Genomic DNA, 9,614 nt, shown 5'->3' on the forward strand with positions numbered 1-9,614 from the left:
CTTTGCCCTCTATTCTCACAGATCTTTCTTTCCCTTTCTTTCGGAGTCCTTGTCAGATTGTATTGCCATTTCCCTCTTACTTTTCCTCAGACACTCAGATGTTTGTGACAATGTATTAAATTCTGCCTAGAGATCAGTCCCACAGTGGTATTTCAATAGAAGACTCAGAGCAACAGATAAGGGACTCAATCTTTGGGAATTGGGATTGGCATCTAGATGTATGTAGATTTTGAGGATTCCTTTGGTTACAAGCTAAAACCCTGACTCAAACTAATTAGCAGAATGAGAATAATAGTATAGTTGTTGCAATGAGATGGTGACGTTACTGATGCCTACAGATTCAGTGAATGGTAAGTTATTGTAATATTTGTAATTGCAAAGGACTCAGAAATTTACTGAGACCCAACACTCAGCTGAAGATAACACAGCACAAACCCACTAAGGCCTGAAAGTTCCCCAGCTGTGAAGGATGCCATCTGCATGGAGGAAAGATTCTCCAGGTGTAAGAAGCTCTGTGTGCCTGTTTTATGGGGGGTGGGGCTGGTGGTTAATACCCTGCTGGCTTCCATCTTCCCTGATTCTTCTGCAGCCTCTGGCAACTTCCCTGCTCACTCATACCAACACATTTGTGATTGAGAGATTGGGTGAGTTGCAGATTGATTTTCAAGGATCAAGACCTAGGAGGTCCAAGCTGCAGCCAAGCCTGAGGACCTTTCCTGAAATTGAGTTCTTCCTAAGTGCTCAGCTGAAATAGCTCCATGAGACAGGTGCCATTATCCTCCCCATTCTACAGTTGAAGAAACTAAGACACAAAGGGCAATGAAGTGAGTTGTTCTAGCACCAGAGTTAGTGACCATATACATTTATGTGATCCCACAACCCAAACTCTCAATCTCTAACCTGTAGTGTGCCCTGTTGATTGCATATGATTGAAGGAAGGGTGAAACAGTTGGACAACTTGAGGGATCCAGGGGTCTATTCTCTTCACCTCAGACTTCTCATTGGCAGGTGGAGTTCATTTTCTTTCACTGCAAATGAGAAGCCTTCTTGGCAAGGAACGTGGCTTAATTACAGCTTCAGCACTGCGTATCTTGCAGTTCCATTCAGTGTCCGGTGCTGATAAACTTATGTCAGGGGAGATGGGACTCTGTAAGAACTGAGATGTTCCTGTTGGAGTGGGTGGAAGAGCTGATGGGAGGTGTTGGTCATAGACTACCACAGATGCCCACACAGTAGCTAAAGTCTCAGCTTCTCTGTAAAGTCACACAGCAAACTGAAAAGATGAAGTATATACAGCAAGAAGCCAGTGTCTTTAAAAAAAAAAAAAAAAAAGACGGAAATGGTCACCAGGGTTTTTTTCATCTTTATGTCTGCTTAATGACAAGTATTCTTGCTCACTGCCAGGAATAATAAAGCAAGAGACAGGAAAGACAGAACAATAAAGATTTGCACAGTTTCTGAGGCTTAGAAATCATGTTTTGGGCAAGACATAGCCAACAAAGTTTATCTGCTTTTGAATCTTAATAACTAAAGCATGCAAAGCCCCTGTCTGGCATTACCGGTCCCTCTCTGCCCTTATCAAGCTGTGTGACTTTGGACAAGTCACTTGCCCTCTCTGAGCCTTGGCTTCTTCATCTGTGACTGAGCTGTGAGTGAGGCTAATGGGCAATGGTTTTAAAATTATGTTCTGCTGAGCCCTCAGTCCTTCCACGGATAGCATCATAAGAGGAGGGTCAGGGGCTCAGTGGGTGGGAATCTGAACCCCCAGCTCCACATTAACGAGCTCAGTCTGCTTTTATCTCTTTTATAATCACAGTTCTGCATAATATTTTGAGAGAAGAAAGAGTTCTAAAGCTACAAAGCAAATGAAAACCACCCTGCCAACTGATCTCAAAGGCCTTCCAGCCCTCATATTGTAGCAATAGAGGGAGATAATCGTCTCTTTTCTAGTCCCAAGACCTCTTGCAAATGATTTAGGAACCAAAAAGAAACCACACCCACATGTCTGTTTGTTTGTTGCCTTAGGGGGGTACCAGGATGGCTCTGTTACCTGATGATGAGAAAATCTCCCCCTCCTAGTGTGAAACTCATCACAAGGAAAGAGCTTTCTCCTCTTTTGCTGGACATTGCCCTGTCACTGCCCATGGGGGGCATCTTTCTTTCTGCCTTACTGTTTATGGTCCCAACATAACCAGAGTTGTTGCGGTAAGAGGGAGATTAATTTTCCCTCTTGGCTTAATGGTTTCACGTGTAGTTTCTTGGTGTCCGTGAGATTGAAACAGAGCTTTCAGAGGCCTGAGCAAAACCATCTATTCATTTGAGTTAATAACAACTGCTGACAAACACTATCTTTTCCATCTTGCTGATAAATTATGCCTTTCATGATGGACATCTGATTGTAAGGCTCTTGGCAGTACTTGAAGGCATTTAACTTAAAACCATTATTAGATTTTAGTGTAGTGCTCCCTTGATACCCCAATCCAAAAATAAGACCTTGAGGTACCTCTGAGATATTTAAGTATACGTTTTCTTAGGAGACCACCCTCGCACCAAAGGCAAATACTTTAAAAGTTGCTTTGTAATATTAAAAAAGAGAGAGAAATCGAGAGAGAGAGAGAAATCGAGAGAGAGAACTGGGTAGGATTTTCATGATTACTAATTTAGCAGTCTCTCAGTTATGTTTTATTGATAGCTCTAAACATAAATTTGCCTTTGGTATACTTTGCTGCTGATGCCTAAAAGAAGACGTGTAAGAACACATAATCCCATGCCTAGGGCTTTTCAGAATAATGTACAAAGGCTCTTTGTGGCAACCCAAGCAAGAGATATTTAAATGGAGAAGTGCAGGGCTTAGGCAGTTCTTCAAATTTGGGCAAAAAGAGAAGTCGCTTGCTGCTCACTCGTGTATCACGCTAAGTCCCAGCGTTCATGCAGTTTTAAACACGACATTTCTCCTGGTTTATTCTTGAATTAGAAATACTGATCTCAACCACATTTTATTATTTGCAATTGGAGAATCGTGTGTGTGAGGCCCCAAGTTCACAGGAGAAAAATAATACATACTGCACCACTTAAGAACGGGGTTATTTATGACCAAAGCCTGCCGAGGATACCACTGTAATGTGTTATCAGATGCCTTTACAGGCTCAGAGAAACACAAAACTTCGTGCACGCAGCCCATAAAAAGCGATCACTTTAAAGGATTTGCTGTCAGTTTTCTTTCTCCCATCTTCTTCCTTTTTTAAATCATGAGATGCCAAGGGATAATCAAATGTATATATTTTCTCTTCCAAATACTAATGGGCTTGAACACAGTGTGAAAGACAGAGAGCTGATTAACGGGGAATGTAATGATGCCATTATAGGCACTATTTTCTTTATAAATAAATGATCTCGATAAAATCTTTTATCCGTGAGGAATGCCACTGTGAAGGATGTGATAGCATTTATAACAGGGGATGGAGACAGTCTCTTCCTCCTGACGTTAACACCCTGTTTTCACAAATGACATGTTAAAAATCAAGCCAGTTTTTCTCCAGCTTGCACACTGCTGGGGATCTAGGGAGTTTAAGAGGCCTCAGCTTATGGCACGTGGAGGCCCTTCCCAGAAGGGCGAATGGTCTCTTCTCCTGGCCTCGTTTCTGCAGGCAGCAATATAGGGCAGGAACCGAGAGACATAAAGCCCATCTCTTAGTATTATTTTAAGGGAGACAAAGTATCTAATAGTGTGCTCTAGGCAAACACACTCTCAGAGGCAGATCAGCTTAACTCCCTGGTATCCTGGAGCACAAAGCATTTTAATAAAAAAAAGATTTTGGCTGCTGCACATGCAGGTCTGAATCGTAGACCTCTTTCATAGATATATGTCCTCAAAGAGAGGCAGCGGGTAGCATACCTGATGTCAATCGAGCTCCAGGTTTTCTCAACCAATCCTCCCCCTGCCCTCCCAAATCCTACCCCAGGCCCTAAAGGCCAACTGGGGAGGAAAGAAGAGGCCTCCCTTCTCTCCTCCCTTACATCCCTGCTGGAGCAGGGAGCCCTCCACCTTCCCCACGTGACTGTCCCACTCTCAAGGCACAGCCTCATCCCTCCTAGTGGGCGGCGGACTCCACTTTCAAGCACTAGCCTTTTCTCACCTTGGACTGCTGAGCCGTTGTCAACACTTCTTCTGGGGGACCTCTCGAAGCTCCTCCCAGGCTGAGAGCGAGAGTGTGAGTTCCAGGGGCACTGGGTGCTTTGCCTCCTTGTAATAAATGTTTCCTGCACTCCTACTGTGTTCAGAATGTGGTGCTTACAGTCAGTTTCTGCCTTTGGGTAGAAAGAGAGAGGGACGGTGAAACTGGACACCCAGATATAAAGGGAGAGGCTCCAGTGGAATCTAAATGTAGGGCCAGTCATTCATTTGCCTATTTTTGAAAGTGCCAAGTATGCATCAGATTCTTTACTACTACACAGTGATCACAAGTGTGATCCTTATTTGCCCAGGGACAGCCCACTGCAACATAACATAATAAACACAGCAACCAGGTGCTATGAGATTGAAAGCTTTAAAAAAAAAAAAAAAATTAAACAGATCTTTCCTGTGAAAAGCCCAGTCTTATTCAAAAGGAAATCTTGGTAAGTCACTGGGGTACAAGGCATCTCCCTAAGAAAGGTCAATAAAAAATATTTACAAAAATATGCACTTAAGAGAGTGAGCTCTTTTAACTAAAGGATACTTTATTTGCTAAATGCTGGGATGATTTCCAAGTTTGGAGCGAAATAGTTTAGGCATTTTTCAGGGAGGAATAGACAGGTGGAAGGGAGTCAAAGAAAGCAGAAGAGGGAAGTAGACTAAAGGCAGGCCACTTTTGTGACCCAGGAATACCTTACGTAAGTTCATCATTTTAATGATGGCTAAAACTTTAGTTGATCATTAGAATCACTTCAGGAGCAGAGCCAGGACAAGGGAGAGCTAGTGAAGTATCTAGGATGCAACATTTAAGGAAGCACTCATTCTCAGGGACATGTAAGCACAGGTAGGCACCTGAGAGTAGGTGCCTCCTTAAATTTTACAAACTAAGCAGTTCCTTTACCTCGTCCTAGTCCCAACCCTGTTGGGAAGCTTTAAAAAATACTAATTTCTGAGCCACCCCACCCCCCGGCCCACCTCTGATTTAATGTGTCTAGGGATCAACCTGGGCTTTGAGATATTTCAAAGCTCCCCAGATGATTCTAATGTGTAGCCAGTTTTGAGAACCACAGACACAGTGGGTTTCCCCAAGCAGGACACAGAAGCAGGGGCTAGAGCTATTAATTATCAAATATCAGGGCTTGGAGCAGGGATGGTCAGGTTCTTTGCCTGCAATTGGCTCTTTCTTGGGCAGCTTTGCAAGACTTAGCATTTCCCTCTTCCAAGGATACAGCCCTATTCTTGAGTAGCTACTGGGAGAGCTTCTGCAAACTAGTTCACTAAATTGTGATGACAATCCCAAAGAGTAGATGTTATCATTTTCATGTTATCAAGAGGAAATGGCAGCCCAGAAAGGTTAAGCCATTTGTCCAATGTACCACACAGAGAGGAAATAGGATGTGTCTTATTCTGTTTGTGTTACTAAAAAGGAATATCTGAGACTGGGTAATGTATAAATAAAAGAGGTTTATTTGGCTCATGGTTCCACAGGCTGTACATGAAGCATAGTGCTAGCATCTGCTTCAGGGGAGGACTTTAGGCTGCTTCCCCTCAGGTGGAAGGCAAAGGCGAGACAGTGTGTGCAGAAATCGGATGGCAAGAGAGCAAGCAAGAGGTGTTGGGAGGTGCCAGGCTCTTTTTGACAATCAGATCTTATGGGAACGAACAAAGTGAGAACTCACTCATCACCATGAGAGGGCAGCAAGGCAGTTAAGCGGGATCTGCTCCCGTGACCCAAACAGCTCCCACTTCCAACACTGGAGTTCAAATTTCAACATGAGGTTTTCAGGACAAACATTCACACTATAGCAGGGCACAAGATCCAGCCCTGAGTTTTTCTTTCTTCAAAGCATGTGTTCCTAACCTTCTACTAAGCTACACTAGGCTCTCCTGAGCAAGTGGCCATCTTTAATCAATAGTAAAGGTAACTCTGGTTCTGAATTTGTGAGCTGTAAATACCTTGACTTACAAAAATCTCCTTGCTCTTGACCTTGGAGAAAACTAGGCCACTGTGTGCCTTTTTACCTCCAGTCACCAGAGTTAGTGGGTGTAGAGCTCTGCCCCCCAAGTTTGAATCTGATTGCTTCTGGCTCCAGGAAGGGTCCCATGTTCCCATGCCTAGACCTCCTGCTGATGGCAGATGAGGCCTCTGGGAATGCGAGGTCCACACTAATTGTCTGCAGTCTCCAGAGCACTCAGCCAATGGCAGTTGCCATGCAGGGATGCTGGGGTGAACACCTACATGGGTTCTTGGAATGACATGTCCCTTCAGCTTGGAGGTGCCTACGACTCACAAGGCATGCTGGGAAAGGAGCTCTGAAAGGCTAATGCTTGGTTTTCTGAAAAGCACAGATGATTAAAGGCCTAGAACAAAGGCAGTCCTAGGAAGATGTCTTTCAAAAGCTGACACCATAACCACAGAGCTCCACGAAGAGAATGCAAAGTCCCAAGACCTATAGTACTCTTGCATCAAAAATAGAGTGAGCTGATACTGGAACGATCAAGATTTACATTCTCTGTGGTGCCATCATTTAGCCATAGAAATATCCCTCACTTCTTTTTCTCCTGATAGTGTCACTCTTGTGCTCAAGATCTTTACTGGCTCCCCACTGCCTACCAAGCCAAGTGCAAATCCCGGTTCTTCACTTTCCAGTTATATTTACTTGGGCAAGACACCCAACCTCCTAGAGCCAGAGTTTCTTTATCTAAAATGCGGAGATGTTCAGAGTAGTTACTACTTCTGGTACATTGATTTCAATGTGATTGTGATTTTGCAGCAGGTTCCATCAAGAGGTGGAGCTTATTGCCCCACTCCTTGAATCTGGGCTGGCCATGTGAAGCAAACAGAACCCAACAGAGGTGACTATATGCCAGTTCTAAGCCTAGACCTCTAGAGGCTTTGCATGTTTCAGAATCCTGCCACTGGAATGTGGACGAGCCCAAGCTAGCCTAGTGAAAGAATGTGAAAACAGTCACCAGCCCAGCTGAGGCCACCTAAGACCAGCCAGGCCTAAGCTGATCTATCAGTTGAATCCAGATGCATAAGTGAGCCTGAGACCAGCCAAGCTTGGTCTAGATCTGCAGAACCTCTCTATACCCATGATAAAGAATAAATGATTGTTCTTTTAAGCTACTAAGTTTTGGACTAGGTTGTTACACAGTTATAACTAATTGATACACTACTTCATGGGAGTTTTGTGATTATCAAATGAGATCAGGTATCTAAAGTGCTTAGCACAGTGTTTGGAACAACACAGATGCTCAATCAATATTAGTTAGTACAAGGAATGGTACTAATAGTAGCTGAAGCAGAAAAAATACTCTAAACTTCTTATAATGTTCAGTATAGCTTGTTTATCTTACCATACACCATCTGGGTTGAAGCCAGATTGAGCTACTCTCCACACATGTATTTCTTACATCTTAAACTTGGCTATAGTCTTCCCTCCCACGTGGAATATTTTCCTTGCTTATGTACTTCCCAAATTGTCTCTGACTTTGAAGATCTAGCTGAAATATCAGCTCCAAGAAGCTTTCAATGATGTCAGTTCATGGAATCAGTCTCCCAATTCTCTGTTTATCTATGGTTCTTTGATAATTAATCATAAGATTATACTTCACTTTGTGTCAAAGTTCATTTTGTCTATGTGCCACTCTCGGCTTCAAATTTTCTGAGGACAGACCTGAGGACACGTTAATCTCTGCTATTCCCCAGTGGGCCTACCATAGTGCCTAAGTCAAAAAGGACAAATTTGAAATTTTAAGTGCAAGCCAGCTCTAATCAGTTGGTAGTGACTTCCTTGAGTGCCAAATTGGAAATAATCCTGAGGCTGTATCCGGTTCAGTCAACAGTGTCTTTCATGGGCACAAAATGGGAAAGGACAATATCAGAGTAGATATTTGCATATTTACTGAATACATCCAGTTTTAAAACTCCATATTTGAAACAAACAAAATATATGATAATCTGTCTAATTGTTATGTCATCTCAGCTTCATGACATCCCTGTATTTATTTTTCTTCACTTTATAGGAGAGGTTAAATGGCTTGACTCAAGTCACCCAGCCAGCAAGTGGCAGTACTCAAACTTGAATATAGATCGCTGCCCCTAAACTCAAGGCTGTTTAGACTGTAGGGTATGAATTGTTCTAATTGACATCATAGCCCTGAGTTTATACTTTCATGTACCATGAAAATTCACTTCAGTTATGTCAATTGGAATATTTATTTAAAACACAGGAAATACACTATAGTCAAAATCACATATAGTCAAAATCACATTGCCCACATACACACAACAGAGAAGCATGAAATCAGAGAACTTGCTTTTAGTTCTTTCCTTCTATAATTCTCCATGCGGGCAACTGGGCATGTGCCATTGTCATTGCTATAATAGCATCATAAGGCCATAATTTAATGACTGACTTACCCAGTACTAAATAAAGATAACATTTTTAGTATAGTAGCTTTGGCTGGGGAGCAGAAGTATTCTGGAAAATCCAATTTTCTGGTGAATAAAAAGTGGCTACATGGAATATTATACAATAGTGAGGAATAATGAACTACAGGTACACAGAGATGTGTGGACAGGTCACAAAAATAGAATGTTCTATGAGAAAATTAGAAAACAGAGCAAAGTTTTTAGAACAGACCAGTTTACATAAATTAAAAACACATATGTGAAACCACATTACATATTTTATGTATATCACTCATATCCATATCATGGGAAGGGGAATGGGAATGGAAATGGAAATCAGGGAAAAAATTTGAAATAAGTTAGCAAGAAGGGGCCTCACCCATCCAGCAATAATAATTTGCTAAGAATTGAAAAATATGAGCAGCATAATTCTATGGCAAGAAGTGCATAACTCTATGATAGAGGTTCATTATTTTAAATTAAAACAAATTAACTAAATTCAATTAAAATTTCTGCATAAACCAAAAATGGATTCAAAATATACAAATACCTCAAATACCATCAAAATTGCTTTCCTCTAAAAGTGCTTTTGTATGAAATATACTTTTATCTGCCTGCTAGTTCATAAATAAATGGGAAACTTTCAATGATCTAAGCATTGCAAATACAAAATAATGCAGCATCTCTGCCCTCAAGAAATTTAAGAACTGCAAGTACTTATTGAGCACTTATTAAATGCTAAGATCTGCCCCAAGTATGTCACACATATTGTAATTATTTCTTACAACATGAGAGCAATTATTATATCCCTTTTAAAGATGAGAAAACTAAGGCTAACAAAAGTCAATAATTTTACCCAAAGACACAGCTAGAAAGTGGCAGAGCTGGAATTCAGACTCAAATCCCCCTTTCCACAAAGCACAAGTTCTTTCTATAGAATGACAATACAATCCGATACTGGGGCAGGTGGGAGTGGAGATATAAAGCATACAGAATCTCAAGGTAATTATTATAAACATCCTA

General features: G+C 41.8%; 1 long non-coding RNA gene across 5 annotated transcripts in view; it reads right to left on the reverse strand.

The window, feature by feature from the left end:
• Window positions 1-4,473, reverse strand: part of LOC135968759 (uncharacterized) — a 74,156-nt gene extending 69,683 nt beyond the window's left edge. For all 5 annotated transcript variants that reach the window (XR_010583719.1, XR_010583718.1, XR_010583717.1 and 2 more), the window contains exon 1: window positions 4,137-4,473. This is a non-coding gene — a long non-coding RNA (uncharacterized lncRNA). The remainder of the gene's footprint in view (window positions 1-4,136) is intronic.
• Window positions 4,474-9,614: the final 5,141 nt, after the last annotated feature.

This window comes from Macaca fascicularis, chromosome 20, assembly GCF_037993035.2.
Source record: "Macaca fascicularis isolate 582-1 chromosome 20, T2T-MFA8v1.1".
In the NCBI taxonomy this organism is placed as follows: domain Eukaryota; kingdom Metazoa; phylum Chordata; class Mammalia; order Primates; family Cercopithecidae; genus Macaca; species Macaca fascicularis.